The sequence below is a fragment of the Leopardus geoffroyi genome, chromosome A1 (assembly GCF_018350155.1).
Source record: "Leopardus geoffroyi isolate Oge1 chromosome A1, O.geoffroyi_Oge1_pat1.0, whole genome shotgun sequence".
NCBI classification, from domain to species: domain Eukaryota; kingdom Metazoa; phylum Chordata; class Mammalia; order Carnivora; family Felidae; genus Leopardus; species Leopardus geoffroyi.
In genome coordinates this window covers 174,287,154-174,304,293 of record NC_059326.1, presented here as the reverse complement: position 1 = coordinate 174,304,293, position 17,140 = coordinate 174,287,154, and the positions used below count along the sequence as shown (strand labels likewise).

Genomic DNA, 17,140 nt, shown 5'->3' with positions numbered 1-17,140 from the left:
GGTGGCCAAAGGTCTTTTCAGGAGCTGACATTTGAGCCAAAATCCAAGAGACAAGAAGGATTTAGCCATGTAAAGACCAAGGTTAAAAGAGTCCTAAGTAGAGAAACAGGGGGAAAAAAATTAAGCAACTTGGTACAAAATGGTGGTTACGCAGATGAAATTACTAAGTCAGGAGAGAGTTGGTAGTGATGAGGCAGGAGGGTTAGACAGAGATGCTCCCACGTGAGGTTTTACAGGCTGTGATTAAAAGAGAAATGGGAGTGGGGAGAGGGAGACAGAGATGAGGTTGGGAGAAATCAAATGAACACTGAAGGAAAGGAAGTTACTTTGACCTCTGCTTCTCACGTGTGCATACATTCAGCAGACACAATTCAACATCTCTTGTATGTCAGTCATTGTGCTAGGAGCTGGAGATACAAAGAAAAATAAAATATGGAACCAGTTTTTATGAGCCTGGTAACTGAGAATATAGATGCCTAAGTAATTTAAATACAATATGATAAGAAGTCTCCTAGAGAGATGTAAAGGCTGAGGGAGATTAAGGAGGGAGTGACTGTGCCTTAGGAATCAGGGAAGTTCTCACTGAGAATGAGGACACTTTAACTTACAAATAAAGTGTAAGTAGTAAGGGGGAAAATGTTCCAGCCCCAGGGAGCAGCAGATGATAAGGCACTGGGGTGAACCTGTTCAGAATAAGTGATTTTCTGTCCTTTTGGAAACAGCTGGAAAGGCAGCCTGGGTCTTCCTGGTGAAGGACCTTCAGTACCACACCAAAGAGTTTGTATTTTTTATGAATGCACTGTACATATGGAAGGCTTGGAAAGCCCTCTCTAGGACATGGTACTACAGGTACTTCAACAGAGCAAGTACAAAACCTGCCTTTGGTTAACTGGTCACAGAAAAGGGGGGCAGGGAAGAGAGACTTCCAAGGCAGGAAGCCCTTTGTTCTCTAAGTGACAGAACCCTATGTTCCCAAACTTCAGGGCAGAACTGACTCTATGGAGAGCTCCCCCCATGTCTCCCTCTTGATTTCACTGCTGGCGCCCTCTCTGGTCCCCGTCGCCAGCCCCCGCCTCCTATCTCAGGAAGCTTGGGTCTCCCTGGGAGCGGGTCTGCCCTTGGGGGAGGCCTCTCGGCTTTGTGCCCTGCAGCTCGGCTGACACTCGGGGCGGACCGAAGAGGGGCTGGGCGCCCCCGGTGTGCACATGTGCTAGCCCAGGCAGGAGGGAGCGCCTCCGCGGAGGAGTGCAGGAAGGGGGAAGGAGACGCGCGCCAGAATCTCGGTCCCGGGCGCCCTGGTCGGCCGCGGAGGAGCTGCAGCCTCCAACAGGTTCGTAGAACGCACGCTCGCTCTCTGCTGCTGAGCCGCCACCTCCTCCGCTGGAGCAGGTTCGCCGGAGAGACCCTAGCCATAGGCCCCGCGCCGGCGAGCTCCCTGAGGGTGGCTTCCTCCGGTCCTCTTTCCTTCTCCCGGTAGCTCTCAGCCGCCACCGGCTCTTCCGGGGAGAGGCGGAGGGAGCCACGGGCCCCTTCTCGCTTCAGCACCACCTCGGGGACAGCTCCCCTCGCCCAGCTGGGTCCTCTCCTCAGGTCAGCACTGCACCTGCCTACAACGGCCATCCGCCGACTCCTCTCCTCGTTGGGTCCGGGTTCAGTGCCACGGCCTCCGAGGACAGTCCCTCGTCCCCGTGGACTCCGCTCCCCGCGTCAACACCGCGGTGGCAGACAGCTCTTACCGGCCGCCTGCTTCCTGGCGAGCCGCGAACAAAGCCGAGGGGCTGGGGCCTCCCGCGTTCCTTGCGGGTGGGTGGTTGCATCGATCGGGGGGATTTCGGCTTCCCCAGAGCAGTGTCTGGGGCGAGCTGGGGAGGGGAGCTCAGTCACAATCGCGCGTCTCTGGCTTGGGTCTGCAGTTCACCAAGGCCTGGCCGTGCAATGGCGGGTCCCAGTTGGAAGTCGGAAAGAGGGTGGAAGGAGAGACAGGCACAGAAGGGTCCAGGACTCCAGTGGGGCGGCTGGGCCTAGGCTAGAAGGGAGGAGTGCGCTGCCCCTTCTTCCCTCCAGACCCCCACTTCCACCCTAACTCAGGACCATGGACTTCCTTCAGAGAGCCTAACACAGATACCCGAGGCTGACAGCTGCAATCACTGACTCAGGCTATCCCCGGAACATCCCTAGAAAGTGTGAGGCTGAGTTTCCGTGGGGGGAGGGGGCCGAGAAACCGCGGGGAAGCCTCACGAACTGGGCAGCTACTCCGCTCCCCACCTCCGGAGTGATGCCGGAGAGGAACGAATGGGGGAAGGGAGAGACCCCAGAAGCAGCAGGTTGTGAACTAGGCTTGGCTCTGGGAGGCTGCAGGTAGTAAGAAAAGAGGTTGAAGGAACATGAAAAGCTGGGAGGTTCCCAAACAGAGAAGCCAGTTCAGTGGGAGAAAACCAAATGTGGAAGAGGAAACCTTTTCTCTGTGAGCTGAAGCGGGGAGGGCCCTTGCCTCACGTGACCCTCTCAATCCCGGGTAGTCTCAACCAGAGACCCGGGAGTCCGGTATAGGGGGCAGAGGTGATTTGCCCAAGGTCACTTAGCAATTAAGTAGAATTGGGCCTAAAGCCCGAGCTCCCAAAATCCTGGGCCTGTTGTATAACATTCATGGGGAAGTGTTTTAAAACCCCAGATGCCGGGAGAAGAGCAGAGTTGTTTCCACTCTGAGTCCAAATCTCAGCTCTGTCACTTACTAGCATGTGACCTTGGGAGAGTGACCTTCTGATAAGACAGGTTAATAGTACCCACTTGTGGTGAGGATTTAATGAAATACCTATATAATAAGCTTAGGGCAGTGCCTGGCACATAATAAGTACTCAAAAAATGAGCTATCCTTTCTGCTACTATTCCCTCTGTAAACATATGCTGAAGACTTCTTATGTGCACTGGCTGTGCACTGGGGAGACAGAGACGTGTCCTGAGGAGGACACAGAGCAGCAAAGGAAGCAGAAAACAGTTGCAATATGATGTGATAAGTGCTATACTAAGGTGAGTACACAAGGCTATATAGGACCTCAGAGGCAGGAGTGATGAGCTGTGGGGAAAAGAGAGGAAAGGTACCTCAGATACTTGCAACTGTGTGTAAAGGCCAAGAGGTGTGAGATCAGAGCCACCAGGGTGATGTCACTGCGCCAGAAAGTCCTTAAGATGGGGAGTGTGAAATGAGAATAGAGACAAAAGCTGAAGCCAGTCTCCAAAGGGCCTTCTTCTGTGATGAAATATTTCAATGATATTTTAAAAAATAGAAAGAATAGTATAATAAACCCCCACATACCCATCATCCAGCTTCAACGGTTGGCCAATTTTGTTTCATCTTTACCCACACCCACTCTCATCACACTCAGACACACACACACACACACACACACACAGAGGGAGAGAGAGACATATCTTGAAGCAAACCCAAGACATAATATCACTTAGTGCAGAAGGATTTTAACATCAACAACAACACCCTGCCATTCAAATGTTGTTCTACCTTAGAAGTCTCTACCTCAAACTCTGACTTTCATTCCTCAATCTGTTCTGAACATTCCTGTCCTTAGCAGAAAGTGTTGCGAGAGATCCACCCTAAGATGATAAGTCATGTGCATTAGAGAAACTATTTCAGAAAAAAATAGAGGGTACATCAGCCCTCAACAGATTTTTACAAAGCCAGAATTGTTTATCTCTACTGCCTACACTGTGGCTAGAGGCCAGTACTATTTGCAAGACAATAGTCAAAAGACAAATTGAGCCCATAAAGAAAAAGACAAAAGTGAGAGCTTCTCTTTCAAAGTAATCTGAACTATAAGCTTATAAGGACAGAAGGCTTGAAGTCATGGAAATCCTGGATTTGGAAATCATCAAACCCAACAGCCACTTTTTACAGATGAGGAAGACAAGGGTCAGAGATAGGAAGGAGTTTGCCCAAAGCTCCACAGTGCTGAGACCACAGCCAAGACCTTTGAACTCATAATCCAGAGTTTTTGTCAGTTCACCATTCTGCCTAGAAGATTAGGTCTTAGAGTTTCTCAGCCCCTAAAACTGGGATGCCATTTCCTTCCAGAGCTCAAAGAGGCTGGAAGGAGGAGGGAAAGTGGGGCAAGAAATGTCCTTCCTGGTTCTCAAGAGGATGACAATGTGTGGCAGTCGGTCTTTGAGATACCTTGACTCATTGCCCTTCCATATCCTTTCACAGAAAGTCTACAATGGGGGTACCTATATTCTGGCCAGTGCGTGCATCTCCTGTCTCTCCCCTTGGTTCTCATTAACACATTTCTGCAGTCAGACACCCAAACCTTATTTCTGCATTTTTGCTCATCCTGCCTGTCTTAACCAGATGAATATGAAGTCTCTCTTTTCCATTTGCCCCCAACTGAGCTGCACATTCCTCTTAGCGACAGACCGCCATTTCTCTGAGATATGAGCAGTGTTTGGCCCAAGTCCTGGCAGGACGCAGAATTCTTGTGCCTTTCTGGAGCATGAAGTCTCTCCTGTTACTGATGAAATGTGATGGATGTGACGGGTATGTGTGCTCCCATCAGGCTCTGGGCACTTCACAAGTCAGCATTTTGCTTTTCAGGGATGTCCCTGCCTGCAAAATGGGGAAGGCAGTATCTCACAAGTTTCCCTGAGTCTTAGGTGGACAATTAAGGCACATGTAAGGAGTTCTAAGCATCCCTCGTGAAGGGAAGTCAGCAGGGAATGGTCAATAAAATTGCCTTATGTCTGGGAGTATGATTGCAGGCAAGGTGATAAAGATAGTGAATTTCAGCTTATGAAATTATCCCAGCTTTTAGCCTGAGGTGAGACCAGTTCAGATATATTATATTATGTTATATTATGTTATATTATGTTATGTTATATTATATTATATCATATCATATTACATATTGCATTATATATTATATTATATTATATTATATTATATTATATTATATTATATTATATTATTATATTAATACAGGTTTTTCCACACTATCTGAAAGTTCACTTTATGTCGTATCACTTTTATGGAAGACCTATGTTAGTACCTGTTTTCACTAGCCAAAAGAAATTTGAAAAGGATTTCACTTTTACAGAAAGATAATTGCTTCTTTGCTTTACACCATTTGGGTTTTAAAAAGGTTTCATAAGAATGCTCCACTTTCAAATAGCAGGGGAAACCTGTATTATATTATCTGGGCCTAGGTGAATTTCAACAGATAAGCATTTATACTTCCTCCAACATTTACTCTTTGAGTGGCTATTCTGTGTCAGGCATGGTTACAGGTACTGAACAAGACACCTCAGATCCCTGCTTCCATGGGGCTTATAAACTTGCAGTAGACACGGTCATTAATAACAATTAAAAAGTAAGTGTGAAGACTTTTAAGCATTCAGAAGGACAGATAGGGAAGGTCTGTCTGAAATGGCAACATGAAACTAAGGCCCAAATAATAAGAAGTCAATCACGTGAGGATATGGGGCCAAACATTCCAGGCTCAGGAAATAGCTCTGGAAGAGGCCCTAAATGTGAGCCTGGACTCTTTGGGGACAGGCAGAGGGCCAGTGTAGATGAGGGTGGAGAGGGGGCAGGGACCAGTCCATCATGCAGAGTCTTCTAAGCCATGGTCAGGATTTGGGATTTTATTCTAAATTCAGTGGATTATCACTGGATGATTTTAAGCAGGAGCGTGATAAAAACTGCTTTTGCTTTAAAAAGATGCCTCTGGTTACTGCATTGAGGAATGGGTGATACGAGTATGCTGGGCTGGGCATCGAGCAGGCAGAGAAGGTGAGACACAGCTTCACCCCTTGAGATGCTCAGCATCCAGCAGAGGAGACAGGACATGAACCAGAATACAGAACCCTGCGGGAAGGGCGGCCATGGGGAGGGATGTGCAAGGCATTATGGGAACACAGAGCCAAGAAGAACTCATTCAGTCTGGGAGGCACTGGGCAGGGGTTTGTGGAAGTGGGCCATGGCTGTTGGATTGCACTTAGAAAAGGAGAGGGTAGGGCTGGTGCCCAGGACAGAGAAAGGCAACTTAACAGCAACAGAGTGCCTGAAATGGGAGCCGGACTGTCCGGGTTCAAATCCCAACCCTGCCATTCAGTAGCTGTGTGGACTCCCACAAGTTACTTACTACTCTGTGTCTCGATGTCCTCATCTTGAAAATGGAGATGATGAGAATCACAATACTAATTTCAAGGGATTTCTGTGAGGGTTAGCCAAGTTAAATTTTGGGAAGCACTTAGTGCCTGGAAAGCACCTAGAAAGTGACATATGAATAAATAAAAATGGAGCACGTCCGAGAGCAGGAGCCTCTGGTGGAAAAGGTCGAGTAGGAGCCCAGCTCTGAGGGACCTTGAAGACCAGGCCAGGCATGCTCACCTTCTCTGTATGCAACAAGGAGCCATTAAAGGACTTTAAGCAGGGGATCGTGGGGAGGAGAATAAGCTAAAGCCCAAAGGCCTTGAGAGGGAAAGGGACCTATCCACAGTCACACAGCCAGTTATAGGAGGGACACTGTCCTCGGTCTCCCTGACTGATTCAATATCATAGCAAGGGAAGGACAGTACGTATTTTGTTCCCCCATTTCATTCTCAGGGTTAGAGGGAGGCCTCGGTAACTCACAGTAAGTGTTTGTGGAGCACACGACTAAATCAAATCACGCAGGGAAAGTCAGAAGCCTTGGATTCCCAAGAAGGTCAATGCGTTTTGGACCGTGGAGAAGCTGCTCTCAAGAAAACAGACCAAACTCCTAGAGATGTTGACCTGGGGGCCTCCAGACCTCTGAACCCCAGGTCCTCCTGTGACCGAAGACACTGCCGCCCACGCTGCCCCAGACACCTACTCAAGCTACAACGAGCATTGCTGCATAGGTTCAGAAGTTAATCTTGGTGAAGTGCCTGGAAGATGAAAAGCGTTCCCCAGACATCCAGTGTGGTAATTGCCACTGCGGAGAAAATGCATCTCTACATTTGCAAGAGGCAGGCCTTTGTGTTCCACCAGAAAACAGCCATTAGAATTCCTGTCTCTGACTCGTCACGAAGCTGTGACAGCCCGGCGGGCAAGGAGGGTCTTGCAGTTCAAGCAGCAGATGGCAGGACACTCAGAGGAACTCGGATGCAGCTATCCATTCCTGAATGCCTGCCTGCTCCAGGCAGGGCGTGGGGCCCGGCGCTTCTCCAAACTGGAGAGAGCCCCAGCCCCAGCACATCCTGCCGGTGACTTTGGGCAAGTCCCATCATTTCTCTGAGCTTCAAGTTCATCATCTAAACAATGGGGATAATACCGCTGGCCCCACTGGGTCATTTTGTTCTTGATTCTGACCATGTGGGGTTCAGGTTGTAATCCCATTTCACAAATGTGGAAACTGAAGCCCAGGGTATGGCTCACCAATTCCTCAATACTCACTGAGCACCTGTGATGGGCCAGTAGCTGTTGGAGGAGCTGGAAAGACAATGAAGAATAAGACAGACAAGATAAGGTCCAGGCTGTCCCTGAGCTCACGTTCTATTCGAGAGACAGAAAAGAAGCAAGTCGACAATAAAATCATTTCACCAAGTTATATAAGTGCTAGGAAGGAAATAAGAGAGGGGTGTGTCAAGGAGGCAGGGGCTGTTGGGGCTGTTTACATAAGGCAGGCAGGGCTTGAAGGAACAGGCATCAAAGCTGACATCTGGACAAGGAGAAGCAGCTGGCTATGGACAAGTGCAAAGGTCCTGACGTAGGAAGAAGCTTGACAAAGGTGCATGACGGAAGTCGAGCCAGCGAGGGAGAGGGTGGTAGAGATAAGGGCAGAGAGGTTGACCGGGGCCAGAGCAGGCAGGGCCTTGACGACTGGGTGAAGCAGAGGGGTGGCATCATCTAAATCGTAGTTAAGAGTCTTCTCTCCGTCTCATCACCGGTACGGGGCCTGATGGGGCAAAGCCCACATCAAAGTGACCACCTGGACCCCCTTTAGGCCTACGGTTCCTGCTGCCATCTCTAGAGCAGGTCAGCCAAAGGGCAAAAAAGTGATGGGTTCCCCTGCTGGGAAATAAATGCATCGGTCGGCTGGCTGGCTGCTGGGTGGGCACCGCCCCGTGCCTTGCAGGCAGCATCCCTAATGCTATGAGACAGCGAGGGGAGGGAGAAGACATAAGGCCGCTGGACTGGGGGGTGAGGCGAGGGAGAGAGGCACCTGCCTCAGGTGCAAAATGTAGAAGCGTGCCAAAAAATGCAGCCGTCAAGATACATAACATGTTGTGCAGTATTTTTTTATAAACAAAATTGGAGCCAAAGAATCCATAATGAAGAAAATATTAAAATGTGTAAATGAGGACAGGATTCTAAAAGAGCCAGTTCGGGGGTAAGACAAATGGGGCGAATCAGACACGTGCAGGATCTAATCCTGACCCAGAGATGTTCGCTCAACTGCAGGAACACTTCCTGGGCCAGGGCCCTGTTCCCACCGGAAGCCAGCATCCAGAATGGGACAGCTCATGACAAACTGAAAGTAAGAAACAGTCCCTAGTAGGCACCTCAGAGACCACACTCCATCCTGGCTGTGGGGACAGAAACCCAAGCGGGGACCCACAGCCAGGAGGTGTCGCTTGGCAGGCAGCCCTGGAGCCACGTACCCCCAAGTGGACCTAAGTTCAAACTCACCCCTTGTATGCTCTGGGACCCTGAGTGAGGTTCAGTGCCTCTCAAGCCTCATCTGCCCCATCTGTGACCCCAGGGCTAAGAAGACCTGGTCCCCAAGAGTCAATAAGAAAAGATTTGTAGCCCTCTAGCACCTGGCTACTCCAAGTGTGGTCCCTGGACCAGCAACATCAGCGTCTCCTAGGAACTTGTTAGGAATGCGGAACCTTAGCCGCATGGCAGACCCACTGAATCAGAATTCGCATTTTAATGAGACCCCCAAGGGATTGGCAAACATGTAAAAGCCTGAGAAGCTGGCCAATTCTTGGCACTTTGAAGATGCTCAATAAATGATAGCGCTGCCCCTTTGCCCACCAAACCCCGAGTTAGATCCTGACTTCAGGCAAGAGGAAAAACCCAAGAGAGGGAGAAGAGATCCCGAGGTGGCCAACTCAGTAGATTTTAAACGGTCAAGTTGTAAAGCCAGGGAGTCTGGCTGGGCTCTTATACAAAACCATTTAGGTCCTCCATTATTTATCTGGAAAATGGGAAAAGTAATAGCAAATACCTTATACGGTTGCTGTGAAAATAAAATGAGATAATATGAGTAAAACCTCAGCACAAAACTCGGCACGTAGTAAGTGTTCAATAAATGCTTGCGATTGTTGCTGGTGGTGAGAGGGGTGGAGGGGGTTCAGTAAATGGTTACTGAGTACAGCCCATGTGATGAAATAGATAACATTGGTATTGCTCTTTGCCATTTATAAAGCACTTTCATCTATACTGTTTCAACAGACTCTTATAACTCCCTGGGTAAGATAGCATGAAATATATTCATTTTACAGAGGAAAAAAATCAAGGCTCAGAGAGGTAGTGATTTGGCTAAGCAAACCAGGATGTAAACCCCTAGGGTCTGAAACCAAAATCTGTGCCAGCAACAGAGCATCTAACAATAACCATGGGAAAAGGTTAAAAATGGAATAAGATAATATTAGACTCTAGAGATAGTGTTATTCAACCCCCTTATTTTACAGAAGGGAAACCTGAGGCCCAGGGAGAGGAAGAGACTTGTCCAAGGTCACTCAGAGCAACAGCCCTGGGTCAGAAGCCAGCTCACAAGGGTTCTGTCCAGAGTCCCGTCCTGTATCCAGACCCACCTCCTGCCTCTGAATGGCCAGGCTCCATCTGATGAAGCCAGTGGCACCGGCTGTGGGCGGCCCCGGCTGGTTCCCTGGGCGTGTCTGCTGGACAGTAGGCATCCCAGATCCGCCTTCCTTTCCAGCCTAATCAGAGGAAGGGAGTGTAGAAGCTGGTGTTGCCAAGGTGAGAGCTGTGAGGTTGCTAAGACACAATTTGGGAGCAGTCAGGTGGCAGAAGAGGGCTTTGCTGAGCCTGGGGTAAAGATGAGGACCTGTCGTCAGGACAGACGCCTCACTGGGGCCTGGAGGAGGACCTCTAACTCAGCGGGGTAGGTCAGCCAATGGGAGAGTTGAGTCTCGCAGACCTTCCACCTCTATGCAACACCCCAGCCAGGAGGCAGAGTCTACTTCTCCCTCTACCCCAGACCTCATCAAGCACAGGTCCTGCTACCTATCCCCCCAATCCAGACCCTGCCCTCAGAAGGAGCTCCCTAGGGCACAAGCTGAGCCCTGCAGTGGCTCTCCATCACCCTCTGGGTAAAGTCCATGTCCCCCTAAAGCTCCTCATAACTGACCCCGACAACCTCCCAGCTTCATCTTTGTCCCCAAGGATCTAGCCAAGCCAAATTCCTCCAAGTGGGACCATGCTCTCTCCAGACCTTTGCAGATGCTGTTCTTTCTGCCTGCAAAGCCTTTCCTGCTCCTCTGTCCTCTAAGCCTCAGCTTCAGACTCACCTTCTCAGGGAAGCCCTCCCTGAGGCCTCCGGGCAGTGAGGCACCTCTGACGAGCCTGCATTTCCGGGGATGTCACCTTGTGTGTTAACTATCCGCTTTCCTGTTTGTGTCCCCATTAGACTGTGGGCTTTTTACATCTCACTCCTAGAGCAAGACCCAGGTTCCAACTGTGCAAGATCAAGACTTCTCTGAGCCTCTGTGCCCTCCTCTGTGTGATGGGGATTGTGACCTTGGCCTTGCCAGGCTAATGGGAGTATTAGAGATCGTGGATGTGAAGGGCTTGGTACATCACAGATACAGCAAAAGTGCGGCCGTTGCCCTGTTGTTTATGTCAGTGCCGCCCATGCCCAGCCCGGCGTGCTCGCTAACACGTGCACGCTCAGTGTATCCGTCACCTGCGCCGGGAGAATAGTAACCGCTGTGCGAAAGGGCTCCGAGAACAGTGAAGCCCCGTTCAAGTGTACATCATCATCATTCTGATCGTCAGCACCCTTGATTCCCACCAGCCCCTAGACCTGAGTCATCCTGACATACTCTCTGCCCAGGCATTGAACAAACGGGTTCATTCACTGCACAAAAGAGTATCTACTCTGGGCCAGGAAATGTGCCAGCTGTTTGCAACTTAGCAGTAGGTAGACATTCAATACTTAATTGTGCCACCGTTCTCTCCTGGCCTTCTTAAAGGTCGGCCTCCCCACCTGGCGTGCCTGTGGCCCTGCCTGAGGCCAGGGAGGTCACTCTTTGCTCTAAGATGCTCCGTGGGCAGTCAGGGGGCCCACTTCCCCGCCTAGCCAGTCAGAAAACAGTAACATCTGCCCTGTTTCTAATCCAGTTGCTCGTTTTAAATTCAGCTCTGAGAGCCGGAGCATGCTTGTCCTTTTCCCTGCGGTGTCCCCAGCTTTTAGAACATGGCCTGACACAGCCATTCAGCCACTATTTACTCATTCATTCACTCACCCACCAGATATTTGTCAAGTCCCGCTAAGTGCCAGGCCCTGGGGAATCAGCAGGGCCCTGCCTCGCTGAGCTCCTAGTCTAGAGGTGGGATTGGGGGTGGAGGACATTGTGTCGGGAGGCAGCAATGCCTTGGAGCAGTGGAGGCCAAAGGGTTAGGTACTGTGGTCCCAGGGTGGTCCCAGAAGACGACCGGTCACAGGAAGGGGCTTGAGTGGGCTGATTGTTGGAGTCCCTGCTTTACCTATACTGTGTCTATCATCCAGGGCAAATCCTCAGTCCCCACCTCTGGAAACGACACAAGAATCTCCCCTTTCTTGAGTCACAGCAGGACTGTGGTTACGGGAGGAAGGGAAAACAGTCGAGGAGGTGGCACCAGGTTGTACACAGGCCCCTGAAGTTGCCGAGGCTTTGGTCCCCGGCAAGGAGAGGCCCTGACTGCAGCAGGGGGCAGAGTGGGGACTGAGGGTTCTGATCTGGCTCCACAGGCTCCCCCGGTGGGAGGTGGAGCAGAATGGCTTCCCCTCTGTGTGCCTGTGTTCTTGTCTGTAAAATGGGAGAACATCAACTTCACTAGCCCTAGGTTTGTGAGAGCAGACCTAGCAAACTTGCTGAGCACCGCTCAGTCAACAAATGTCTAATGGGTGCCCACTTTCTGTCAGGACTTGTGCAAGGCTCGGGATACAGTCATGGAATGTACCCTTAAATGCTTGGTGCCTCCTCGGAGAAAGCAGAGGCAGGGAACTAAAATTTGAGGGTCTGCAATGTAATAGGTATCTTCACAGATATTTTTAGTCAACACTGACAACAGTAATTACAACCAGCATTTATACGGCATTTAATGTAGGGGCTTGATGCAGTTAGTAGCCCCATTTTATACATAAGGAAACTGAGGCTTGGGGAGACGTAATGGATTTTCCCAAAGCCAGAATTCAAACCCAAGTATGACTGACAGTAAATCCCATCCATTGACATAGTCAGAGATCACATTTAAGCCAGAAAGCAGCGTGGTCAGTGGTACCATACAAGAGTTGCCTGAACCAGTGACCGAGATGGGCAACTGGTGTCAGGGGAGTAGGTGAGGTGGGGCCCGGGGTTGGGTCTGATGCCAGGTAGAGTCCCATCTTGCCCAGCCCCTTGATGAAACCCAGGGGATCAGTAGTGGCCTCAGGAGAAGCAAGAGTATGTCTTTAGTGGGGCCTGGGGTTCAGTGCCCATTCAGAAAGCCAACCACCCCAAAAGTCCTCTCCCTTTACCCCTCAACACCCTCTCTTCTCTTCCAGGGATCTGTGCATCTCTGGCATGCTACCTGCTCTGCTCATTGACTGAAGGCCCCTACATCTCAGCTCAGCCAAGAAGCAAAGGTAAGAGTACTGTCCAGGGTCATTCCGTGGATGGTGTTCAGGCCTCCCCACTCCTGGGGCCCCAGTGAAGGGGGTCATGATGACATTTCCCCTCTGTGATCACCAAGACCACTCCTAAGTAGAAAGGAGCTGAATCAACTGGGCAATATGGTGGAATGGTGCTAGCTTGCATTTTCAGAGTCGTTTACAACATAGAAACACTTTCTTGTGCATTATCTCCTTCCATGATGCTCCCCCCAAAAAAACCTTAGGGGGTATTATCCCCAATTTACAGATAAGGAGACAGACGCACAGAGAGGGGAAAGCACTTACAGCTGGCAGGTGGCTAAGCCTGAATTCCAACCTACATTTTCTTGTCTGTATCCCCATATGGCCTGTGCATATTGTCTGTGCTTGCTACATGCTTGATGAATGAATGAGTGAATTAATGAACTGACCAAGATCAATGGCAGGGCAGAGCAGGCTGGAATCTGGCTCTCCTGTTACCCCAGTTCCTATGTTTTTTTCTGCTAACTGTGGCTTTCTGCGTTGATGAACTCAACACTATCCCAATCCCTACACCCCCACCCCAGGATCTCAAGCATCTCATGTGTGGTGTCCACTACCCCTCCTGCTGCAGACAGAAGGATAAAGGTGGAGTGGTTGGCCTCAGCCTCTCTGTCGGGTGGCCCCCAAGCGCGGATCACACCCAGCAGCCCTTCATCCACATCGCCTCTTCCCCACCACCCACTACCAGTAATCCAATGTGCATAGTTGTAAACTTGTTTCTTTAAATAAACAGTCTTGAGTTTCATACCAAATAGTCTTTTAAGAGGAGGAACGTCTCCAGGCCACCTCGTATTTAGCATACAGTGAGCCACATATTTGCACAGAGAGAGTGTGTGTGGATATAGAGATCGCTCGATCGCTATAGATATCGTTGCTCATCCAGATGGGAGCTATTTATGATGCTGAGTCACTCGCAATGAATGCCACTGAGGGATTCCAGGCTGGGCTCTGAGCCCCAGCATCACAGACCTCATGGCTCTCTGCCTCGTCCTCACTGTTCACAAATGAGAGAGACAGAGAGAGAGAGAGTGGTCCCCCATCTCAGTGCAGGGACAGAAGGAGACATGTTGGCCACAGGAAAGAGAGACTTTCTCATAACCAAGTTCTATTTCAAATCATTGTCCTCCATCCAGAACACCACACCCTTACAGAGCATCTAGTCCAATTCCTACCTTGTATAGATAGGAGAGAAAACTGAGACCCAGAGAGGGAAGGGCCTTGCCCAGGGTCACACAGCGAGTCAGTGACAGAGCTGGTCCGAGAGCTCGAAACTTCTAATTGCTGCCTGGGGCTCTTTCCCCTTTCCCAGCCACCTTCTTCAGCTTTATCTCCAATGTCTTGGCATTTCAGCCCCTCAGGAGCTTCCTGTCTTCTGAAACCTTGGAGATGTCACTGAGCACCTCTTTCCTTGAGCTCCTCCAGGAGGGGAACTAAGTCTGGTTTGGGGGTTATCCCCAATACTTACTGCAGGAACTGCACACACTAGGCACTCAATACATGTGCATTGGGTATTATATAAGACCAAACTCAGCACCAATTCCTGGGGAACCCTAGTTCTCCATTTGAAAAAGCACCCATTTATCCCCACCCTCTCTTTCTTGTCTCTAAGCCAGTTCTCTATCCATGCAAAAATAGACTCCCTCCCACTCACCACCCACCTCTGCCCAATTCTATAATGAATCAATTTTATTAATAGGCTTTAGGATAGAAACTTGACAAAGGCTTTTTGTGAAAGTCACCCTTTATCTCCCTATATAGTTTTCTTCTCAAAGAATTCTAATAAACTGATCAGATGAGATTTTGCTTCACATAAAATATTCATTAATCCACTCCTTCCTTCCATATGGAATATGTTTGTTTAAACATTCGGTGATCTCTATTCTTTATTATGGATTTTATCCAGTTGTTCTAAGAGACCATGGAATGACATGGAAAGCGTATGGGCTTTGGAATTAGGGCTGGGTTAAATTCCAACTGACCACATACTGGCCCTGCATCCACACGGATTGCTATAAAAATTAAATGAGATAATGTCTATAAAGTGTCCAGCCCATAGTAAGGGCTCAGTGCAAGTTTGTGAATAAATGCGAAACTCAGGACCCATATGAACCATATCCTAAAGAGTAAAGGACCAACTGACTCTGCAATCTGAAATCTTAAAATCAAACAACCCCAGAAGGGTAGTTTGAGAAGTCTTGAAGAGCAGACCCCAAGAATTACACTGTTGGTTGGGATGTCTCCAGGCCAGAAAAATGAAGCTTTTTCTCCAGCTCCTTGTACAAGGAGTTCCCTCAGCTCAAAGAAAAGTCAGAGTCTGGAATCTAGGAAAACAGAAAGCTCCTTGAGAATAAGCATTGTGTGCTGTTAACTGTTGGGTTCTACCTCTCCCAAAACTAGAGCCTATCCATAGGGTAGTACAGATAGGCAAAGATGGATAGGCAGCTGTTATGTTGTATTCTACCTCTCCCAAAACTACCCTACCCATAGGGTAGTATGTATAGTCAAAGAGATACACAGTAAGTATGCATTGGGTTGAGTTGAGTTGAGTTGAGTTGAGCTAAGTTGACTTGGCTTTAATTGACTTGAGTTGTTCTGAGTTTGCTAATGGACCCAACTTTAGGACCTACCAAGGGAGAAGCTTCCTGAAACTCAAACTTAGCTTAGACTGGGACCCACAGCACAGGGGAGACCCCAAGGATGATGTCCTGGGAACATTCAGGGCCTTCCAAAGATTGAGGTATCTCAGAGATAACCAGAACCATAGATAGGACTGAGAAAAAAAGGTAGAAACCTTGGCTTGGTGGGGGGTACCACAAAGCTGAATTTCCTTTAGAAATCTTTAAAATTTATCAGAACTTGGACTGGATCTTACTTTCTCTTTAGAGTGACAGATTCTTCTCTTCATGGCAGAGAAGGGCCCTTTAGTGGTACCCACTTCAGTGGAAGATCTCTAGGTTGGGGGCATAGGCTGCCATGAAGGGAGAAAGCAGCCTGAGGCCAGGAGCCAGTCAGAGCTCCATATTGCAGATGCTGACACAATTGTAAATTGATCCTTCTATTGGAGTAAGGGTTTGGGGGTCTGATTAAGGTACGATTCAAAGTCCAGACTTACATCAGGCATCAGTTGATGAAGGGAACGGTGACCCAGCAATCATAATGGGGAATCAGACAAGACCTCTGGCACCAATGGGGTCCCTTCACTGGCCCCATCTCAGGCACTGCTCATCACAGGATGCAACCAGGTCCCGAAAGGAGCCAGGAACAGAGGCAAGAATGAGACTCAGGTCAACAGGGGCTGCTCCAATCCTTACTGCATTTGGCTGTGTCTGTCTGTCTCCTACACTGGCTTGGGAACCCATCAAGGGGACTACATCTATTCTTCTTGTGTCATCTAAAAATCTGAGTACAGGTTAGACATCAGTGTTTGATGAATGAATAATTAGGTCAGAGTAAGCCTTACAATGCCAGTGGAAGATTTCAAGAGAATAAGATGGAAAATTTTAAGATTTTAAAATGGCAAAGGTCCAAGAGAGAGATGCCCAGCCAGGAAAGATAACATAGACCTAGAAGTTGCCCCTCAGGAGTTTGGCTCACAGGGAAAATTGGACTAAATGAAGTCAAGAGACAGAGTGATGCCATGTGGGTCAAAATAACATTCCTCAGAGTCCTGGGCTTCTGAGACAGTTCTCAAGGGCCATTGTAGAATGGATTTGGTCAAGAGAAGTTTTTTTTGTTTTTTTTTTTTTGGTTTTTTTTTTTCAACGTTTATTTATTTTTGGGACAGAGAGAGACAGAGCATGAACGGGGGAGGGGCAGAGAGAGAAGGAGACACAGAATCGGAAACAGGCTCCAGGCTCTGAGCCATCAGCCCAGAGCCTGACGCGGGGCTCGAACTCACGGACCGCGAGATCGTGACCTGGCTGAAGTCGGACGCTCAACCGACTGCGCCACCCAGGCGCCCCAAGAGAAGTTTTTAAAAGGGAATCTCTGCACCCAACAATCCTATTTGAATAATTTTTAAAAGCTCCAATTTTATCTGTTTCATATATTGGATTTCCAAACACATTTTCATTTTTAACAGATTCATTGGATTCTTTAAAAATCTATTTGGAAAGGACTAGTGTTGAAAGAGCCTTGGCATTTGGAGTTAGACTGTCTGGATTAAAATCTCAGCCTCAAGCCTTTCCACCTATGGGACGTTAGGAAGGGACCCCTTTGAGCCTCCATATTCTTATCTATAAACCATCCTTCTAGAAATAGGTGAG

At 48.9% G+C, this 17,140-nt stretch overlaps 1 protein-coding gene across 1 annotated transcript in view; it reads left to right on the top strand.

Annotated features, from left to right (window-relative positions):
* The first annotated feature begins 1,088 nt into the window (after positions 1 to 1,088).
* Positions 1,089 to 17,140, top strand: part of CPLX2 (complexin 2) — an 84,372-nt gene continuing 68,320 nt past the window's right edge. Inside the window, exons 1-2 of the mRNA XM_045500958.1 lie at positions 1,089 to 1,330; positions 12,747 to 12,827. The gene's annotated coding sequence lies outside the window, so the exon portion shown is untranslated. The remainder of the gene's footprint in view (positions 1,331 to 12,746; positions 12,828 to 17,140) is intronic.